Source organism: Symphalangus syndactylus, chromosome 2 (genome assembly GCF_028878055.3).
Source record: "Symphalangus syndactylus isolate Jambi chromosome 2, NHGRI_mSymSyn1-v2.1_pri, whole genome shotgun sequence".
Lineage (NCBI taxonomy): Eukaryota > Metazoa > Chordata > Mammalia > Primates > Hylobatidae > Symphalangus > Symphalangus syndactylus.
This window is the reverse complement of record NC_072424.2, coordinates 20,952,832-20,975,702: the sequence shown is the minus strand read 5'-3', so window position 1 is coordinate 20,975,702 and position 22,871 is coordinate 20,952,832. Positions and strand designations below refer to the sequence as shown.

General features: G+C 46.6%; 1 long non-coding RNA gene across 3 annotated transcripts in view; it reads right to left on the bottom strand.

The window, feature by feature from the left end:
• Positions 1-22,871, bottom strand: part of LOC129465574 (uncharacterized) — a 70,344-nt gene that overhangs the window by 19,678 nt on the left and 27,795 nt on the right. For 2 of the 3 annotated variants that reach the window (XR_010117520.1, XR_010117521.1), the window contains exon 2: positions 9,628-9,839. This is a non-coding gene — a long non-coding RNA (uncharacterized lncRNA). Of the gene's footprint in view, positions 1-1,797; positions 1,942-9,627; positions 9,840-22,871 lie in introns of all 3 variants that reach the window. The other variant, XR_008651986.2, reaches the window with a different exon arrangement.

The following is a 22,871-nucleotide window of genomic DNA, read 5'->3' as shown; positions in this document are numbered from 1 at the left end:
CCCTTAGAGACAGAGATTGTGTCTCTCTTGGATTTACCCACTGCCCTGGGGTACATATGTTCCAAGTCTTCTTTGGCTTTCTACATGGAAAACCAACCAAGAAATGAATCAATCCAGTGAATTAGCCACAGGAATCCCACGGCAGGACAAAAGAGAATTCTCAGTTGGGAGAGTTGTGGCAAAGAGTGAGTGCCTCCTTCCCAAGCAGCACAACGTATATGCAAAACATGTGGACAAGTGCATGTGTGTGTGCTTGCGCATCAGCGAGGAGAGGCCACGTGACGTTGCAAGTAACAAGCACCCGACCTCAGCAGCCTTATACAATAAATGTTTTCTTTTGTTCACATTACCTGTCCATTGAGGGTCAGCATAGAGTGGTGTGCATGTCATAGTTTGGGACCCACGATGGCTTCGTCTCAACACACACATCCCCAATACAACAGAAGAGAGGGTATGAAGTGAATTACTCACTGGCCCAATGTGTCCCTTCTGTACATATTTCATGGGCCAAAGTGGGCTTGTGGCCATGCCTAACTTTCACAGTCAGGGAAGGAGAAGCCTCACACGCTCAGAAAGCAGAGAACTAGAAACATTTGGTGAACAGTCTCCCAAAGTGGCTGAGGTTGGTCTCTAGCAGGGAGCCATGGAGGAATGAATAATTTTGAATTAAATGGAACAGTGGGTGTCAATAAAAATTAAATGAATAAACAAATCTATGACTTTTTACATAGTAGTTCAAATCAGTCAACTCAGCAACAGAAAAAAAATGAGCAAATGAAGTACCCAGGAATTATAGAAATCAAATGATTTGTAAGACACAGACTAGTTTATATTACAAGACCCCATTTCTGGCTGGTTTTAGCATAGCCTATGTTGTTTGACATGAATCGTGCCTGGGATGTGGATTCTTCATTGGGGGAGAGTCAAATTCTCCCCCAATTCGATTATGTTATGGTTTTCCAGATTCTCATGTCCTTGGCTGTTCTTTAAGACTCAGACAGATTGATAAAGATCTGCTCATTGATCCTGATGCCCTCTGTGGCTCAGCTCCAAAGAGGACATAGCCGCTGCCACAACTGCTTCCCTGCCTTTTGTGGGACATCCCCATGCATGGCACTGTGCACTACCTCCAGGCATCAGGTTATAAAATTGCCCTATCCTGAGCCCCTCCCAAATCCCTGGACCTTACAGGAAATCACCTCACCTCAAAAGCAGAAAAGGGTGAAAAAACATTTTCAGATCTGGGCAATCACTTTGTTGAAAAAAATTGAAGCCAAGTTTTCAGGAGTATTTTCAAAAGCAGAAAAGCATGTTCACTCATCTTCAGAAATTATCCATACCTAAAAACTGTTTAGGTAGTGATGCAGGTTGGCTGAGTTATCATCAAATTGTCTCAGCCACTTGGCTTCCCAAAGAAATTGCCTTGAAAAATCATGAAGAGACTGTGACTAAAGATATAAGAGATGGAAATATTTTTTTAAAAAACAAACAAGATAAAAAAACTACGATATCTCTTCTCCGTTCCCTCCTATTTTTAAGTAATCTTTTGCACATCATGAACTCTGAAAGCAAATGCTAATACTGCTTCCTTGGAGTAAATTGTCAAAGTAATTTTGACGGCTGGACTTAGGCAGATGGATGTTTTATTTACAATGCCAAACCAGATATCCTGGGATAAACACTAATTCATGAGATCTCTAAGGACTTTTGTGTGCCTAGAAGAGAAACATAAAAATGACCTTGTGACTGAAAAGGTGCATGATCTCAGTGAGAAAGTTATTGTCGCAGTGATCTTACAAGCCTATAAAAGTTGGGTGGTTAGCAGGGTCCTTCCCTGTCTTCTGAGGGGTCTGGGTCAATTCAGCTCTGGGACCTTCTTAAGGGCCATTTTGAGGTCGTGTCATCTTCAGTTTTTTTTAGCAACTCACATTCTGATATGACCTGCCAGGGAGAGGGTGAAAATGATCAGCAATGGCAACTTCCACTTTTATAATTCCTTTTCCTGATGGTAAAACTAGGACATGCTCATTGCAGAGAATTTGGAAAATATGAAATAAAAAGAAGAAAATAAAAAGTAACCATTTTTTTCCACCCACTGATAATCACCATCAACTTTCTGATGTCCTTCTCTTCCTTTTTAGGCTTCAGTTTTCCATGTCTTGATTTTTAAATTATTTCAATCATGCTTTCATCCTTATTTATTGAGAGCATACTATTGTTCTGTTCCCATCATCAGTGATGTAGCGGTAGAATAAATAAAGTCCTGTTCTCATGGAGATGAAATAATATCAGAGACAGTTACTAAAATTCAGAGGGCAGAAAGACCATTGGAAAATCTTCAAACACTTGGAAGTGAAACGGCATACTTCTAAATAATTCATGGGTCAAAGAAGGAGTCTCAAAGGGAATTAAAAACACATAGAATTCTGAGGTGCAGCTAAAGCAGTGCTGAGAGGAAAATTTATAACACTAAATGCTAACATTAGAAGAGGAAACATCTGAAATCAATAATCAAAGTTCTCACTTCATAAAACTAGAAAAATAAGAAGAAAATTACGCCCAAAGCAAGCAGAAGAAAGGAAGTAAAAATAGGAGCAGAAATAGATTGAAAATAGGAAAATAATAGATAAAAATCAATAAAACGAGAAGATTGTTCTTCAGAAAAACCAATAAAATTGATACATCTCTAGCAAGACTGACAAAAATAAAAAGAGAGAAGACATATTACCACAATCTCAGAGTTGAGACAGAGGATATCACTACAAATCCTGTAGTTGCTAAAAATATGATGAGCAGATGCTTTGAACAACTTTACGCTCGTAAATTCAACAACTTAAAAGAAACGGACCAATTCTGTAAATACTGCAACCTATCAAAACCCAACCCAGATGAAACAGACAATCTGAATAGCTCAAAAACCATGAAAGAAATGGACTTTGTAATTTAAAAAGCTTCAGAGATGGTTTTTCTGGAGAATTCTTCAAAAAAAAAAACCACGAATTTTACACCATGTTATTCAGAAACTAGAAGAGAAGGGAATACTTCCCAATTCATTTTATGAAGCTAGTTTAACCTTGATTCCAAAGCCAGATAAAGATTGTACAAGAAAAGAAAATCACAGACCAGTGTCTCTCATGAACTTAGATGCAAAAATCCTCAACACAATATTAGCAAATCAAATCCAGAGATGAATACCCATACCTTAGGGAGGTAGAGGTGACTTAACAAAATGAGCTAGGACTTCACATTTAGACAGACTTAGTTTCAATTACCAGCTTCTCATGTGATACAATAACTCTCTGAACCTCAGTTTACCTATCTGTAACACAGGGGCAACACACATATTTTAGGATTGGTTCATGTATCTAGTAAGTAAAATTATACGTCTAAAAAAAGTCAGTGGAAGTTATATTATTTTGTCATATTTCTCTCTTTCTTCTTCTTCTTCTCTCTTTTTTTTTTTTTTTTCGATAGAAATGGGGTTTTGCCATGTTGGCCAGGCTGGTCTCGAACTCCTGAGCTCAAGTGATCCACTGCCTTGGCCTCCCAAAGGAGATTACAGGTGTGAGCCACCACACCCACCAGGTTTTCTCTTATGGAGGAACTAAATGTTACAGCAATACCTGGTATTTTGTTATGGCAGACTAAGCGGACTAATACAGTCATGGCCCTTAAACGTGGCCCACAAGACCCTGCACCTTCTGGCCTCCCCTCTTTCTGATCATTACCATGACCTTTCTTCCGTGGCCCACTCCCTCCAAGCACCACAGGCCTCTTTGGTATTCTCTGAATGACACGAGTGCATTCCTACCCCAGGGCCTTTGCACTCCCATCTCCCCAGCCAGCCTCACTCTTCCTCCATGGAAATTGCCCTCATTTCCTTCAAGCTTTTGTTCAAAAAGCTTCAACCTTCTCAATGAGGCTGACCCTGAAAACTGTCTACAACTCACCTTTCCCCATCGAGCACTTCAACCCCCTTTACATGTTCTACTTAAAAAAAAAAAAAATCTTCCCACATATTGATTACTTCCTAACATGTTATCATGTATTTGTGATATTGTCTATTGCCCGTCACCCTCTGAAAAATGATAAGCTCCAAAAAATCAGGTATACGGGTCTCTGTTTTGTTCACTGAATCATTCTAAGTGCCTAGGACTCTTGCTGACATATATCTTCTGCTCCAGAAATATCTCTTGGCTGAGGGAATGAACCTCTTCCCCCAGCGAGGGAGCCTGTCGACCGAGGAGATCACGCCATACCAGGATTTCCCAGCAGGTGGCAGCCGACGCACGCCAGAGACAGCTGGGCGCCTACACTTTGAACTCAAGGTTCTTCCAATTAAGTGCAAGATAAGGAGCTGGGAGACTCATCGCGTTTGGCTTACTCCCGACGCAGACTTGCACTGGAGGTTGTGTGGAGGGGATGAGCCGGTGAGCTGATAAAGCCTTTATCTAATACGGGAGACTGTTTACCCACAATTCAGGGGTAAAAAAATGTAAACAGCTGTTGAGAAGAAAGGTCAGAGTCCTCCCACGGTGGGGAAAAAGGGCAGAAGAAAGCCTGTGGCCACGGACTGGCATCACTCCTGCAGATGGAAAAGTGACATTGGACAACTACTCAGGGAAAAAGGTGAGCCCCTAACACACCGCCAGGGCTGTGGACGTTTCTAGTGTTACTTTTTTTTTTTTTTTTTTAAGACGAAGTTTTGCTCTTGTTGCCCAGGCTGGAGTGCAGTGGTGTGATCTTGGCTCAGTGCAACCTCCGCCTCCCAGGTTCAAGCGATTCTCCTGCTTCAGCCTCCTGAGTAGCTGGGATTACAGGCACCTGCCACCACGCTCAGCTAATTTTTTGTGTTTTTAGTAGAGAGGGGTTTTCATTCACCATGTTGGCCAGGCTGGTCTTGAACTGCTGACCTCAGGTGATCCACCCGCCTCGGCCTCCCAAAGTGCTGGGATTACAGGCGCCTGCCACCACGCTCAGCTAATTTTTTGTGCTTTTAGTAGAGAGGGGGTTTCACCATGTTGGCCAGGCTGGTCTTGAACTGCTGACCTCAGGTGATCCACCCGCCTCGGCCTCCCAAAGTGCTGGGATTACAGGCATGAGCCACCACGCCCGGCCTAGTCTTGCTCTTGACACACCAGAAGATGCTTCCTTATGAAACCTTGAATCTTCCTGTGGGGTCCTGCCAAGCTGCCCTCCTCCCAGGTGCTTCGGTTATCCATCCAGTCATGGAATTGAGTTGCAGTGGTAAGGAGCCCTTTAAAAGCCAAGTGCAAGGTGAACCTGTCTTCCATCAAATTCAGCATTTGAGTGTGTCCGTTTAGCGGGAGGCTCCCAGGCAGAAATTGCTTGAGAATCTGAGTCTACAGGCCCAGAACAATCCATGCCAGCTGATCAACCTAGTAACTACCACAATGACTACAAGAGCTAGCATTTATTGAGTGCTTCCTGTGTACCAGGCACGTGCTGGATATGTTTACCTGCACTATCTCATTCATTCTCAGTGCAGAGCTCTGAAGTTCACCCTCTTCTCATGCCCAACTCACAGATGACACAAGACAGGTTGTCACTAGCCCAAGGACCCAGTTCAGTGCTCCGAAGCTCACACTCACCCCTGGAGGGGAGGAATCTGCTGAGATGTACCCGGGTGTCCTGATAGACCTCAGAGAACATCTAGTCCACTGCTCCGTGTTGACAGATGGAGAAGCTGAGGCCCAGACAGGGGAAGGGACTGGCCAAGTTTACACAGACGCCTGCCCAGTCCCTGTTCAGAAAGAGCAACCCAGTGCCTTTAACATTCCCAACCAATGTCAGGAGGTCAAGCACAGGCTTTTATTATTTATTTATTTGTTTATTTAGAGACAGGGTCTCGCTCTGTTGCCCAGGCTGGCGTGCAGTGATGCGACCATGGCTCACTGCAGCCTCGAACCCCTGGACTCAAGCAATCCTCCCTCCTCAGCACTCCCTACCCCCAGTAGCTGGAACTACAGGCACATACATCACCATGTTGTCTTGCTATGTTGCCCAGGCTGGTCTCGAACTCCTGAGCTCAAGTGATCTTCTCACCTCGACCTCCCAAAGCGCTGGGATTACAGGTGTGAGCCACCATGCCCGGCCAATGACAGGCTTTTAGTTTGCTTTCCTCAGATTCTACATTTGCTTCAGTCCTTGCTGGCACTGAACACTTTTGCATAAGAGCTTGTGAAAATAACACCGCCTCTCTTATTTTAGGAGTTTTATCAACTAGTAGACTGTCCAGCTGGAATCACTGGCCTCTCATAATGTGAATTCTGGTTTCTGTGGCTATTAGCTAGTGACTTTGGTCAAGCTGGTTTGTTCATTGGTAAAATGGGGGTAGCGGTATATATTCATGAAAGGCTAGATTCTAAGCCAGTGCCGTCCCATGCAAATGTAATGGTAGCCACATATGTAATTTTAAATTCTCTAATAGCCATATTAAAAAAAAAAAAAAGGTAAAGGGCGAACCAAAGCACACACCATGATTAATTTTCATAAATTGTTTCATTGAATGCAATAGCTTCCAAATACCATCATTTCAACATCTAGTCAATATCCAATTGTTAATGGGATACTTTGTTTCATTTTCCTATGAAGTCTTCAAGATGGGGTGTGTGTTTTGCACTTACAGCACATCTCAATTTGGACTGGCCACGGGGCAAGGGGCTGCCCTGTGGGACAGGACTGTTTTCAGCCTCTGTAGCATTTTGAGCACGTGGCTCTGTGCTTTAGCATTTTGAGCATTTCAGCCTCCGTAGCATTTTGAGCACGTGGCTCTTTGTATCTACACCTTGTCTGTAGATGGTCATCATTTGGGACCCTAACGGAACAGAGATAGCCGTCTTCTTGGCCTAATAAGTCCCCAGTACTCCCCTGTCATCAGCAGGCCTCTGGGCTGCCTTTGAAAACCTTACCTTCCCGGATAAGTTTTCTCCAACACCACAAACAAGTCTTTCCCATTCTCTGCAAATATTCATGTCCATTTTGTCCTTGATGGGGTGGAAGTGTTCTTAACAACTGCACAGCAGACTGAGATACAGTAAGAGAGAGGAATCCAGAGGATATGGGGTGATGGGGGAGGTGGAGAGATCGCATCCTCCCTCAGGATGGGCTTGGTATCGTGGCAACCTGGGGCTCAGGGCTCTGGTCACTGTGGAATGTTGTCTTTGCTTGCCAGCTTAGAGCCTCACCTTGCCGCACCCAGCTCAACTCTGGACCTCAGTGGAAGCACCCTTATTACAGGAGTGCCCCGCCTCCACGACCGCGACTTATATTTGATAATAAGCAGGTGTAAGGGGTGCAATTGTGCATGGGCTGTGCTCAGAGAAACATGAAAAGGCTCAAGCCATGCTTCACCCTCAGGGGCCTGGGCTGGGAGATGGGAGCCAGCATCTGCTTGGGTTCTCCTGACAGCAATGGTCACTGGGGCTCATGGAGAGTGACAAATGCAGGTGGGGTAGCTCAGACACAGGGCTCTGGGCTCTCCAGCAGGTCTAGGGGTGGCAGAGACCCCTCTAACTCTCCCCTCACTCCCAGCTCCCAGGCAGTTCCTTCCTTTTTATTTTTCCTGGAAGGCAAAGATTGAGGGCCAGAGCTTTGCATTCAGCCTGCCTTTGTTCACATTCCAGCTCTGCCACATCCTGTGTGGCTTTGGTGAGTGATCCAACCTCTCTCTGCATTGGGTCCTCCTCTATGAGTGGTGTGGTAACTCCTTCTCTGGATTTTCTGAGGAATAAATGAGGCAATAAACAGGAGACTCAGCATCAGACCAGGGTATCCTGATTATATTTTACAGGGAGAGACCTGGTTCCCAGTACTTTGGCTTGTCCGGAATAGAGGCATCTTTTTTTCCCCAATCAATTACTGTTATAGTTAAAAAATACAATATTAATAAAATCTATGCTGATAGAGAACAATCTCCGAGATGTACTCTGAAGTGAAAAAAGCATAGTGCAGAATAGTGTATAGTATAGGCCAACATGGAACATGGATGTGTGGCCTGTGTTTGGGATGGCACAAAATTTACTGGTAATGAGTGACTGGGGAGGGGAGCTGGGGACAGCGGTGCGAGACAGCTTGACTTTTCATTCTCCAGCCCCTTGTAATATTCCCATTTTACCAGGAGTATGTATTCCTGCTTTTTTTTTTTCATTTTGAACATGAATTAATTTTTTCAATAAAAAAAAACTAATTCAAACATCCTTCCCTACCCCCACCAATGATAAATGGTCATTGTAAAAAATTTCCCAGTTCTGAAGAGAGAGCCTGAAAATGCTGTACCATTTCATTGCTGGGTGTTAGAGGACCCAGGGTCCCTGCCTGGGAAGATGGTTTGCTCCGAAATTCATTTTCCACATATCACCATTTAAGCATCTGTCAGGGTTTAACTGGGGCGAGAGGAAAGCAGCTACTCATGCATGTAACACATATGCACCCAGCAAACACAGCGTCACAGCATTTGTCTCACACACGCACGCGCACACACACGTACACAACCTAAGGACTACACATGCACCCCTCAACAACCAAACCACTTCATACCCACATACCAACAAATGAGCCACTTCACCTATCCGCATCCAACCCCAAAAGCCCTTTGCACCTACAGATGCACAACGCCCACCCCAACAACCAAGCACTTCACACACCACAACAACCTTTACACACGTGCACCCAACGACCAAAGTACTTTACACACGCAACCCAGAAACCAGAAGGGCTTCACACATCTGCCCAGTAAGCAAAGCACTTAATATACACACGCACAGAGCTTTACACACATACGCACCCCAACCAAGGGTCCACACACACACTCACATGTCCCAACACCCAAAACACTTCGCACACACACCCACACGCACACCCAAACAGCTTTACTCCTTCAACCAAAGTGCATCATACACAGTCCCCAACAACCAAAATATTTCACCCCCATGCACCCCAACAGCCAACGCTCTCCATACAGACCCCCCTTCAAAAGCCCCAAAGCGCTTCAATTGGTTTGATGCAGCGGCAGATACTTGAACACCAAGACATTAGACTGCGACTTTCTTTTCGGATTAATGAGCAGAAAAAGATTGGAGGAGGGAGGGGGCGAGAATGGCGGGAGAGAGCAATTATACCCAAATCTTTTCTCTGTTGATTAGGGATTCCTTCTCTAGCCTGCTTTGGCTCCACCTAAATCTTTTTCTAATGAGATGTGGCTTATCCAGATCAAGGCGCTGAGAAAAAAGTTGCAATTAACTTTAAGAAGAAAAAGAGTGAGTGAGAAGAGGAAGGAAGAGTGGAGGGGGCAGCCAGGGATTGAGGGTGGGGGCAGGGCCAGGGGCCTGGGCGGGCAGGCTGGGAGGAGCCCAGGGGCTGGAGCAGGCTCCCAGCAGGTGGAGGGGTGCAGGCCTGGCTGTGGTTCTGGAGTTTAGGGAACGGCCCTGTGATGCCTCTGCCAGCCTGGGTCAGGCCTCGTGGCCCCTTCAAGCTCAAATCAAGGTTTGGGAATGGCGAGTGCCCTCGGGTTTGGGCTTTCCCGGCTCTGCACCCCCATCCCTGGCAGCGGCCTCTCTCCCTTGTGTCTGCCTGCCCTCTGGAGGACATGGGCCCTCCACTGCTCACCCAGAACCTCAGGTGGTGTCCGGTCAGCACCGACTCTGCTCTTGGGAGCTGGTGGGTTCAGCAGTCCTCCAGTGGCCTTGAGCCATGGGCTTGACATGGGCCTCAGCACTGATGGCTGCTGCCGAAGTCCCCCCGACTTGCCTCACTCTTTCCATCTGGGAGTGAGGTCTTCAGTTATTTTCATGTGAGTCACTTAGAAGGGTGGACAGGGCCTAGGATTAAAGGAGACACTTCATGTTAGGATGCTAAAAACACCTCAAGATCCTAGAACTGACACAGATTGACCTTTCTGTGCTTCTCTCTGGATAAAATCAAGCTAGACCTAGCCACAGCTGACGAATGGTCACTTCCTCTCTCTGATGCTCAGTTTCTCCACCTGTTAGGAAAACTAAAGATGTGGGGCAGTGGATCTCCAGAGTCTCTGCCAACCTGACATCCCCAGATTCAACAGAAGGCACAGATGCAGACTCCATGTGTCCTGATTTGAGTACTCATGACTCCCCCCACCGACTCCCAAGCTCTGCTCGGCACATTCATGGGACACTAACACCTTCCTGAAAGTTGTTATCCGTGCAGAGATTGGTTTTTGCCCTATTTGGCAAGAAATAGCTGAAGGCAGCTGTCACAAATCTTGAGGTCTCTAACCTGGCGCTTGTGGTGGGGTCTCGGCTAATAACTCGACATCTGTATGCCAGCCGAGCTGGGGACCCTGAGCCTAGATCAGATGGAGTTAGGATGGGTGGGGTGGATGGCAGGGGGTGCAGGAGTGGACTGCAGTCTCCCTTCTCTTTGGTCACACACACAGACACACGCAGCCAGGTATGCGGAAGGGGTCTGGGCAGATTGTTGAAAGCTGAAGTCCTTTATTTTCCTACCCACAGCATTTCCTTTTCCCATTCTGTGGATCTCCCAGTGCAAATTAAAAGGGATTTTGATGGCACGCTGGTGACTCCATGGGAAAAAGTGAATCTGGGTCTCTGCAACTTGCTTGGCTTCCAAAGAAGCAGGGCCCTTGCGTGTTGGTGGCCACCCACACACATGGGCTTCCTCATGGGATGTTTGGGTGACCTCTTGCCAAATAAGCCATGGAGATGACCCCGGGCCTGGGCACAGATGAGCTGGGCCCGTCTTTCCTGTGTCTAAGTTCTAGAGAGGTCACACAAGTCCCCACCTCCAAGCCCCAAGAATTTCCTTTGAGCCTGGTTCCCGGGTCCCCAGCCAGCCCTCTCTTCTGTCCCTGCCCTCCACAGTGTTAGCTGCTGGAGACAAACTGGGCTTTCTCCTGTCTCTCTCTGGCTGTCGCCAATGTAATAAGCATATGTGCTAGAAATCCTAGCTGCAGTGCTAAGTTAGAAATTCTTCTTAAACATATAGCAAGGTCAGATGAAGGGAAAAAAAATAGAAAACAAAACACAAAACCCTGAAACAGAAATTGGACACAGGAGGGCAGATGTAGACTGAACAGGAAGTGCTGGCCCGAGGCTAAATGAAACAGCTGTCACCATTGTTCTGGACTGAAAACTGCCTTTGCAAACTCCATGCGGTCTGGGCTCAGAAAGCAGATGTTAATAATTACAGCACATGAAACGAAGGGCACAGGATTAGGCAAGTGACGAAAAAGAAATGGTACCAGTAGATTTATAACTCGCCTAGGCAAATCTGCTTGCTGGTGTGGGGGGTGGGCTGGGCGGCTTCCCTGCAGAGGCCCCTCCTCAACTCCCTTCCTAGGTTGGTATTTTGGCTTCCGGGATGATCTCAGAATTTGGGGATTGTTTTATGGTGGGGGGCCATGGAGACCCATTCAAGCTGCCTTTCCCGGGACCCCATGCCTACAGGGCCATAGCCGGTTGCCTCTGACCTACAGGAAAAAGGATAAAACCCCTAATGCTCAGCCCAGGTACAAAAAGGGGATCTGTGGGCAGAAAATAGTTGGATGGGTTGCTGAAAGCAGGGACTTTGTGTGGACACAAAGCTGGGCAGCCATTCTTGGAGCTCTTGCTTTTACCAAAGGGTTCACGTCTGAAATCCAGGAGCTCAAGTTCTTTTCAGCAGAAATTGATTCACACTTTAAAATCAGCCAGCCCCTAGCGTCTTGGCAAGGGAGCTCGGGGAGAATGTTGGGACACTTGAAGAAAGTAAGCAAGGCGAGTTTCTTGGGCTAATTACATAAGTAGGAAAGGCAGAGTCTTCACATGTTTTCTGAACATTCCTCGGTGCTTTTCCATGTGAGCAAGAGTTGTGAAAAACAAAACAAAACAAAACAACACACTCACATCCACAAAAATTCCTCCCATCCCACCGCCCCCTAGAAAGGACGTTTCTAGGAAAGGTTAGGAAGAACGTAAAGCATGTGTTTGGCATCTTTAGGCCTGATATGGAAACCATATGCTTAAATACACTAGCAAACATACTTAATATAACACTCTCTTTTATTAAATGTGGTTTTATAAACGCTCTCCCCAGCCAGGGCACCTTCCCCATGCTGGAGGCTGGAACTTGGCGAAATAATCTTCCCGCTGTTACATCTATTGATACACATTTTTTGAAAATGAGTCTCGGACCCTTGGAAAATAGACTGGTTCTGATTATTACTGCAAGAGGGAAGGGGCACACGAGGGCATCTTTTTTCCTCTGATAAATTAAAAGAACTGTAACGGGTGCTTTCTGCAACCTGTAAAAGGGCAGAGCCATCTGTAATTCATTTAGCAGCTCCTTATAGAAGATTTATTTGATTAATTCAGTTAGAAGAGAGAGAATATGGATTTTTCCCTTCTCTGAAAGGCACATATACACTCACACATGCACACATGCATCCACCCATGGGTAGATATCTCAGGAATGAAAAATGACTAATCGTATTATTGGAATTGGCGAATGCAGGGCCTCAGTGGTGAGATAGCAAGCTCCCGCCCTGCTGACGGGAGGGCCAGTTTCACAAGAGATTTAATATCCTCAGGCCCATTGCCACCAAAGAGTGAGCCCAGAGGATAATACCATGAATTACTAGATCGCTTTGCTTAGGCATCAATTACTGAGTGCCAGGCACTGTGTTGAGCGTTTTGAATGCATTATCTCATTACATCATCACAATGACCCTCGCGGGAGGTACTGTCGCCATCACCACTTTATAGACTGGGAGATGGCCCCATTCCCAGCAGTCCTCAGCTCAAAATTCTTTTCACTTTTTCCAGCGGAATTTTGCTTTCTCAGTCCTCCATGCCTACAGCAGACAGATGGAGGCCACACCTTACATTTATCTAGTGGTGGGTGATCTTGGAAGGGGTTATCCACATTGGCTATGCTTTATCCCCATAGGTTTCAGTTCAGTGTCGATTAGAGAAACACTCTCCTTTAGGCTTATCTCTAGTCTCAAGGAGAGCTCTGGCCTCCTCTGGCCTTGGTTGCATCTAACTTATGTGACCCAACCCTATAAACAATCATCTCTAGACCACTGTCAATTCCTGGTCGGGGGAGGTGGCAACAGCCCCTGAGAGAGGTCCTTGCAAAGGGCAATGAAAACAGCACAGGTGAGAGGAATCATAAAAGCACACAAGATCTGAGCCAAAGAAGACTTTGGATGTCAATGTCAGGAGTGGCAAATATATGGTAAGTAAATGTGTCACTGCTCTCTTTCCCTTGCTCACAGCAGACATTGCTAATTGATCCCAGCTCTCTCTTCTGCTAAGCCTCGAAATCCTCAATACAGAACTCTAGGCAGCCTCTACCAATAGATTAGAATTAGCAAAAATAGTTGAAAGCTGTTTGTAGTCCCTTTCAGTTGAATGTTTCATTTTGTGGAGGGAGAAACAGGGACCCAGATAGAAGAAGTCAGCTACAAAAGCAGTCAGAGAAGGTCAGTTCCCAGCCTCAGATCTCTGGCTTTCTCTGCCCGGTATTTTCAGCATCCACACCAGTGGGGCTGGTCCAAGCCAGGGTGCAGTGGGTCAGAAACCTCTGTATTTTGCTGGGTCTCTGCTGTCACCCCCTCCCTGCAATAGAACGTCACTGAAGCTGCTCTGCAGACAGGATAAAAGGCATCCTTTTGAAGGCTGCAGAAAATTGAAATCTTTGTGACTTTAAAATAATTAACCCCAAACCAGGATGGAGTGGGGCAGCCTGAGCCCATGATCTGTTACAATCCAGGGTCTAAGATTCTAGAAAGAAGTAGAAGTTTTCATTTTGGAAATACTGGCATCAGTAGACACTCCTCATTCTCTCACTGGCTGGACCACAGGAAATGCCTAGATCAAAGGCAACCAGGACTCAATAGGCTTAAGGTATTGAGGGCTTGTCTCGGCTGCAGGGCTCTCACCCCAGCCCTCAGACTTTTCAGCTGGGCGGAATTTCTCTGTGGAAAGAATAACAGGATTTTGTGAAAGGAAGAAGGAGGCTTCAAGTTCAGAAGTTCCCTCCAGAACTCTTTCCTGCTGCTCCCTTGCTAGGACCTAATCTTCAATGTTTCTCAGCCTGATGTGGCTCAAGGGGGATTTTGTGGCTCACTACTTAGTTCTGTTGAATATCTGATTGGTGGAGAAAAGCTTTTCCATAGAAGAATAAGACTGAATACCAGGACTTAGGTTCAGAGAATAAGAGGGTGAGTCTGAAATCCGACATATTTTGAAGGGAGGCAGTCATGGCACATTCAGTATGAAAAGCGTTTTCACTATCCCACTGGCAGGGTTGCCTGTGGGGTCTTTAGGGGACCTGCTTAAAGAATAGACAAGAATTGTGTACAACTTGCCTCTCAGTCCTTGGGTTGATCCTGGTACTTCTGCTATTTTTGAGGAGGCTTGAAAACACTTTGTTTAAACCTTCCTTCTACAATCCTGTGTATACTATGAATTTCCATTATCTAAAAAGAAAATTTTGCTAACTGAATCAAACTCTAGCCCAGCCCAACTTCTTGAAAAGATCACAAATATTGAACAAGTGAGGTCCCAGATACTGAAGATTTTACAGGGCCCAAATACTGCCCCTTGAGGGGGTTTGTTGACTAACATCATTTGTTGAAAGAAGATGCTTATATTACAGAAGTGGTTTTCCAGAATGTTCCTGAGTGGGTGATTGGACAGTCCAGAGAAGGAACCAAGTTGGGGGGGCAGGTAATGAAGAGAGGAGGTCCTCTGTGTGCCTTTTTTTTTTTTTTTTTTTTGATGGAGTCTCACTCTGTCACCCAGGCTGGAGTGCAGTGTCATAATCTTAGCCCACTGCAATCTCCCCCTTCCGGGTTCAAGTGATTCTCCTGCCTCAGCCTCCTGAGTAGCTGGGATAACAGGCACCCATCACAACTGGCTAATTTTTTTGTATTTTTAGTAAAGACACGGTTTTGCCATGTTGGCCAGGCTGGTCTCGAACTCCTGACCTCGGGTCATCCACCCACCTCAGCCTCCCAAAGTGCTGAGATGACAGGTGGGAGGCACCGCGCTTCGCCCCTCCCTGTGCCATTTCTGATTCCACTTATGGGTAAATGAGCAGGCCGAGGTGCATATGCATTACCCTGAAGACACAACTCAAAAGAGGACCGTGTGCCTCTGGGAATTACACTCAGTGGCCAACCAGATCTTCACTAGATGTGTGATTCTGGACAAGTTAGATAACATCTCCTATTTCCTTCCCTGTAAAATAGGAGTAACAAAAAGCACCTAACTCACAAGGTTGTTGTGAGGCTTAAATGAGATAAAGCACTTAGAACAGGGACTGGCACAAAGTGCCAACAAAATATTATCTCCCCAATGTCCATCAGCTGATGAATGGATGAAGAAAATGTGGTCTATCACTCGTGGACACCGGAAGGGGGACATCACACTCCGGGGACTGTTGTGGGGTGGGGGGAGGGGGGAGGGACAGCATTAGGAGATATACCTAATGCTAAATGACAAGTTAATGGGTACAGGAAATCAACATGGCACATTGATACATATGTAACAAACCTGCACATCGTGCACATGTACCCTAAAACCTAAATTATAATAAGAAAAAAAAAAAGGAAATGTGGTCTATCGATGCGATGGAATATTATTCACCCATAAAAATAAATGAAGTGCTGATACACAGTACCATGTGGACGAACGTGGAAGACATTACGTTGAATGAAAGAAGCCAGACACATAAGGCCATCTATTGTATGATTTCATTTATATGAAATATCTAGAATAGGCAAATCTACAGAGACAAAAAGCAGAATCATGATTTCTTAGGGCTGGTAGGGGTGGGAGGACAGGGAAGTAACAGCTAAAGGGTATGGGATGTCTTTTTGAGATGATGGAAATGTTCGAAAATGGACTGTGGTGATGGTGGCACACATCTGTGAATATACTCAAAACCATTCCATTATATACACTTTGAATGACTTGTATGGGATGTGAATTATATCTTAATAAAGCTGTTTAAAATAAAACTTTTTGGGCTGGGTGCGGTGGCTCAAGCTTGTAATCCCAGCACTTTGGGAGGCTGAGGTGGGCGGATCACAAGGTCGGGAGATTGAGACCATCCTGGCTAACATGGTGAAACCCTGTCTCTACTAAAAATACAAAAAAATTAGCCGGGTGTGGTGGCAGGTGCCTGTAGTCCCAGTTACTCAGGAGGCTGAGGCAGGAAAATGGCGTGAACCCAGGAGGCGGAGGTTGCAGTGAGCCAAGATTGGGCCACTGCACTCCAGCCTGGGCGACAGAACAAGACTGTCTCAAAAAAAAAAAAAAAAACAAACTTTTTTTTTAGGTGAGTGTGGTTACGAAAATGGGATGATGGAGCCTTTGACAACTGGGGAGTGGATGCTCTACCTAGAGATATTCAGATAGAAAATAAAAACATGCCTGTGGGCCAAACTCAGCCTCAATTTCCCCATCTTCTAGACAGACAGAAGTTCTTCCCTCCAAGGGCCGTTGGAAGGAAAAATGAGATAATTCATCTACAGCACGTAGCATGGAGCCTGGCATATTCCAGGCACTCAGGAGGTAGCAGTGGCATTGCCATTATTCTTTTAGACTCTAGAATTCCATGCTGGAGGAGTTTAGGGGGCAGTCTGGTTGGAAAGGAAGAAGGTAACTAGGGGTCGTGTCCTGAAGCTACCTTTGCAGATGAAGCCTACTGCATCACCTTAGGTCATATGTTACAATAAAAAAGACATTTGCAAAGTTTTCTAAACATGCCTTTATTCACACTTTCATAGGGTTGAAAACACACCTGTGATCAAATAATAACATTATTATTAAAGTTGAAGTGTCTTTGATGAGAGGCCCATGAGGATTTTGGAGGAATTTGAGTCTCCCTGATCCCTGAAAACTGACGCCATAGGTGCCTGATTCCATAGGTGCCACTACTGTTGTTAGAATTAATATTTAAGTGACCACGTGTGAAGGGCACTGGACAGAGTGAAGGGGGTGGGCTCTTGACCTAACCCAGCCACTCACCAAATGTGTAACTTAAGGAAAATAGTTTAATTTTCCTGGACTTCAGTGTTTTCAACTATAGGATGAGAAGATGGTGGGTGCAACCTCTGAATGTCCTTCAAGCAAAAAACTTCAGAATCCATGATAATGGCCCAAATCTTATCGCCGCCTAGGTAAGCCAGACTGGACTGTCTGAAGGATGTCTCCCATAGACTGGGACGTGTCCCCTCTATTCCAACGGTCTTGAGTTCTAGAATTCTAGGCCAAAGCTCACAGCACACTTGCTAGAGAAGAGCCTCACCACTACCTCCATTCTGATTTCCCCTTAGGCTGAAGTGCCAACATAGTTAAGCCTCTCTCTGGGGCTGGAGACATCTGAATTGAACAGTATCACCCCTAAATTCATGTCTACTGGATCCTGTGAGAGTGACCTTATTTGGAAGTAGGGGCTTTGGAGATGTAATCAAGTTAAGATGAAGTCATACTGGATTAGGGTGGCTCTTAATCTAATGATTGGAGTCCTGCTAAGAAGAGGGAAATTTGGAAAACATGACACAGAGAGGAGAACACCATGTGTAAGTGGAAGTAGAGATTGAAGTGAAGCTGCCACAAGCCAAGGAAGTCGGACTGCTAGCACCAACAGCTAGGAGAGCGACATGGAACAGCAATGTGATCATCCCAAGGGCATGGCCAGAATTTCGTGGCATCAGTGATGCTGTAGCTCATGCCTCTGAACTTGCTTCACACAGTCCCAGAGTAACTTCTACACCCCGCCAGCTTTCTGGTACTCCATGTTTTGGGGGCCAGACACCAAATGGACAGTACCCCAAAGATGTTCTATTCTCCCTCCCTGCTTTGACCTGGTGCTGAGCCTAGCCTGTGGGTTTCTGCAGCAGTGAGACAGGATGGGGCTGAAGACTTGGCATTTCCTCAGGCATGAGGGATAACCGTGGTTATTGAAGAAGAATGTCTAATGGCACAGAAAAGTGCTCATGGTTCATTTGTTCATTCATTCAACAAATATTAATATTACTTGAGCACCCACTCTGTCACAGGCACTGTCTCAGGCTCTGGAGGTAGAGCACTGCTGGTGGGAATGGGATGAGCCAGTCCAGGGATCCTGGGGCTCTAGGGTTGGCTGAGATTGTTCTGTGGACTCCTGAGCATTTTTGCAGTTTCTTAATATCTAATGGAGATAGTATAGTTACTCCCAACAAGATCACTTGGGCTGACATGTCACCTTCCTTTGCACGAATCTGGAATGACGTCAGCTGGAAACGGTGGTGCTAAATATCTTGTGGTTGTCAGAAGCTGCCTGAAAGATAGGACTGCAGTTAGAATTAAGTTAGAATTAAGTTTTTTTGTTTGTTTTGAGACGGAGTTTCTTTCTTGTTTCCCAGGCTGGAGTGCAATGGCATGATCTCCGCTCACTGCAACCTCCATCTCCTGGATTCAAGCAATTCTTCTGCCTCAGCCTTCTGAGTAGCTGGGATTACAGGCAACTGCCACTACGCCTGGCTAATTTTTCTATTTTTAATAGAGACAGGGTTTCGCCATGTTAGCCAGGCTGGTTTCGAACTCCCGACCTCAGGTGATCTGCTAGCCTCCGCCTCCCAAAGTGCTGAGATTACAGGCATGAGCCACCATGTCCAGCCAAGTTAGAATTAAGTTTTTAAAATAGGAGAGCAATTAGTACATTATAAGTGCCTTGGCTTGGTAGACAAACAACTTTCAAAATGTAGAACTAGAGGGAAGGGCCAAATAATTGAAAGTGTTCCTGGGGAGAGGAAAGCCCTTTATTCAACTTAATACATTGACTAAGTTTATTTAATATATACCTTAGAATAGAACCTGTGTGCTAGGCCCTGTGGTTGGCGCTGGGGACAGCGACACACAACACAGAGAAGGTCCCTGCTCCCATGGGGCTGACGTACTTACTACAGGAGACAGCCAATAGGCAAACAAAAGCCACCTTCTTGGGCACTCAATACATGACAGTTATTCACTGGAAACTGAATAACTAGAATAACTATCATGTACTGAGTGCTTAAGAAGGTGGCTTTTGTCCCACACAGGCACTACCCTGGGCTCTGGAGACTGGGCAAGGAGCAGCAGAGGCCAGCTCAGGTCGACTCCTTGCTGTCCTGAAACTTAACATCCTATCAGGGCAGGCAGCTAAGAAGCAAATAGGGAAAAAAAATCCGAACAGGAAAAGGTCAGATGGAAACATCAAACAGGGTGACACAGTCGACACTTCCAGGGAGATGGGAGGGGGCTACTGTAGCAGGTAGTCAGGGAAGACTTCTTAGAGGAGGTGGTCTGGAACTAAGGACTGACCAAGAAGCGGTCAGCAGGCAAAGATGAGGAATCCCAACACTCACTTCTTTCAAGAGGCAAGGCGAAGGAAGGAGAAGCATGATTTCTGCCTAGACTGGGCAGGTCCGAGCTTTGTAGGAACTAGCTAGCTTTGCTTTAGGGCCACAGGTAGGTAAACTGAGGTGACATGGTCTGTCTAGGCTTGCTCAAGAAGTCAGTGGCAAAGCCGGGCTAGAAGTCTGGGTTTGGGCTCCTTGGGCAGTGCTCTTCCCATGCTGTGTACCATCCTGCCTCTCAGGAAATGACTTCCTGAATGCTTTTATGGACCTCTGGCCACACAAAGGATGTGTCTCTGTGTCAGGCGGGTCTCAAGGATTTCTAGAAGTCCTAAAATGTGCATGGTGCTATGCCAGAAGCCACGAGCAGTGTGACAGACCAAGCTATGAGGGATCTGCACTCGCACAGGAAGATGAAAGCAGCAATATCGGAGGGTGTGGGTGTGGATGTGACAGTGTCCCATCGTGCTGCTGAGAGAAGCGGTGGGTTGAAGGGGCTCCCGGGAGGAGAGGCCATGGCAGTTGGGCTGGGAGCTTAACTTCTCATTTACTCACAGACAACTTCTCAGCCCGCATTTCACCGGCCCCCCAGCCCCTAGCATGGGGGCCCAGGGACAGGAGGAGGTTTTGGCACAGCTGGGGCTGGAGGCCTCTGCCTTGAGCCCTGGGTTGCGGTGTCTTCGACCGGCAGAGAGGCCCCTGCCCAGGATTCCTATGGGACTAGCCCTGCCCCTGCTCACTTCTGTTCCTTGTTGCTGTGCCACCCCACCCCACCCCCCGCCCCCAGCTGGCTTTGATGTTAGTCCCACTCAGCTTGGCCTCCTGCTGCGACGCCCCAGGATGGCTCTCCAGCTCGCAGGGACTCTCCCTGTCTGTATGACAGCCCAGATCTGGCCTCCTGCTTGCTGGGCTGTGGCCGCGGGATCACTCTGGGGCCCAGGGAGAAGTAACGAAGGAATAAGGTAAGTTTGGGCCATATTGAGGAGGGTTTTGTAGGCCTGGGGTCGCTAGGCAGATGTCCTCTGATGGACGACGGGGAGCCCCCCATCCCTAGCCGTCTGAGTGGCATGTGAGGCCTAATGGGGGCAGTTGGAAATAGTGGTCAAGAGTTTCCATTTCCTCCCTGAGTAGCCATGGTCAAGTTCCTTAGCAATACCTGCCTTGTTGACTTTACTCTGTGCCTCAGTTTGCCCATCTGTAAAATGGCGATAATAAGAATGGGCAATTCACAGGGTTGTTATGGGGACTAAATGAGGATGTGCCCAGCTCACTGTACTCTCTCTAAATGGTAGCTGTCATTGATGCTGAAGTCTCTGCTGGATTTGGGAGGAATTAGCCCTTTGGAAGCACAGCTGCAGTGGTGCTTGGGGCCTCTTTGCTGCCTTCGGTGTGACAGGAGCCTGCCTTCCCTGTCTTGCGTTTGTGTTTTCCTCCTTCTCTGGCATCTGGCCCAGTTTGGCCCTAATAACCTTTGAGGGACCTTCATAGCTGACCCCCAGCCTCTTTCTGCTCACAGCTGCCCGATGGATCTTCTAGCCCTGCTCAAAGTCCTCTGTGGCTCCCAGGGGCTACACAGCAAATATAGCCACCTCCTTAGTCTTTATTTAAGATCTTCTGCAGTCTGACCTTTGTCTTAACCTTTCAGCCCCATGTGGATCTGGGGAGTCCAAGCCTGAATTTGAGTCTGGGTTCCACTGCATCTGAGCTGTGGAACCTTGGGAAATGCATGTAACCTGTATGCACCGTGGTTTTCTTATTTGTGAAATGAAAGTAATTACTCCTGCCTTGCGGACTTCACAAAGATGTTTGAGGATCAGATGAATAGGGATGTGTATGGTGTTTGTAACCCAGAAAGCAACTTGCTGTTTGGGGGCCATACAGTGGTTTCCTTTCTCTAGGCCTTTGTTCACACTATTCCTCCACCTGGAGTTCCTTGTCTTCATCGGTTACCGTTATCCAAATGGGTATAGCGTTCAGAGCCCAGGGCAGACGCCATGTCTCGTCTGTAAAGACGCCCTAACTATTCTGCCTGAAGTGTATGTTTCCTATGTCTGATCCTCACACCTCTCACAGACACGTCTTCCTGTATCTGCTGTCTCCTTCCTTTGACTGGGAGCTTCTAAAGGGCAGGACGATACCGAAATCAGCTCTGCTTTTCCCACGGCACCTCATAGTCCACACACAACAGGTGCTTGATGAGTACTTGGTAACAGGATGGGAGAGTGTGTGGATGGGTGGGCGCATTTGGGGAGAGTGATAGTGCACTGACGCCAAATGGATGGCCCCATCCCCTCTGGGACCTATTTCATGGCCCTTCATGACTGTGCCTAATGGACAGTCATTTCCCACACGTGGCTCAAATTTTCACAAATAGGCTAGATCCATTCACCTCTATAAGGAGGGTTTAGGGGCAGAAACCTGATTGGAAGTTGGGGAGTGGGCTTGTCTGGACATTGTATTATGCAGACCAAGCATATGTTTTAAAAAAATTATGTATGTAGCTGGGTGCAGTGGCTCACACCTGTAATCCCAGGACTTTGGGGAGCCAAAGTGGGAGAATTGCTTGAACCCAGGAGTTTGAGACCAGCCTGGCCAACATGGAGAAACCTTGTCAATACGAAAGAAAAAAAATTAGCCTAATGTGGTGGCAAGTGCCTGTGGTCCCAGCTACTCGGGAGGCTTAGGTGGGAGGATCACTTGAGCCCTGGAGGTTGAGGCTGCAGTGAGTGGCGACTGTGCCAGTGCACTCCAGCCTAGGCAACAGAGCAAGACCCCGTCTCAAAACAACCAACAACAAAAAAAGACTCAAAAAAAGCTCAGATCAAACCACACACACACGCACACATGCATCATCCCTTCAATGTGGGCGTGGTGGGGGTCGGAGGCACATCACACAACTAGATCAAAGAGTCCGGGTGAGTCAGGGCAATACCTCCTTCCTCCCAGGTTTGGGTAGGGGAAGACCGGGGCTATGTGGGAGCTGAGGAAGTGACTCTTGGTGACCTGAGTTATGTTCCACACTCAGGAGCACCTGATTTATTATCAGGGACTGAAACACACAAAAGAACAAAGGGCCCTGGGGACATTTGTGACCCATCTGCTCCTTCTCCACATTGCACCAAGGCACTGCACTCTCAGCAGTTCTCAGTGTCTTTGCATCTTTGCGGGAGCCCCTCCTCAACTTCCCCCTCCCCACCCACCCCACTTATATTCTAGGGCCACACATTCTTCAGGCCGTGCTGAATCCTAAGTATTTTAATGCCTGATATCTATCTCCGTATGGATTTTTGTTTTATTGTGAGGCCACTGGAAAGTTTTTTGATATCTCTTTGAAACAGATGTCAGCAAAAGCTTCCAGCACAGATCAAGGGCAGGTTAAGGCCTTTGAGATGGGTCTGAATGTCCCTTTAACATCGTTCAATCTAATACCCAAATATACTTCAAGTCATTACCCTGTTTTTATAAGAAGCTCTGAACCATATGT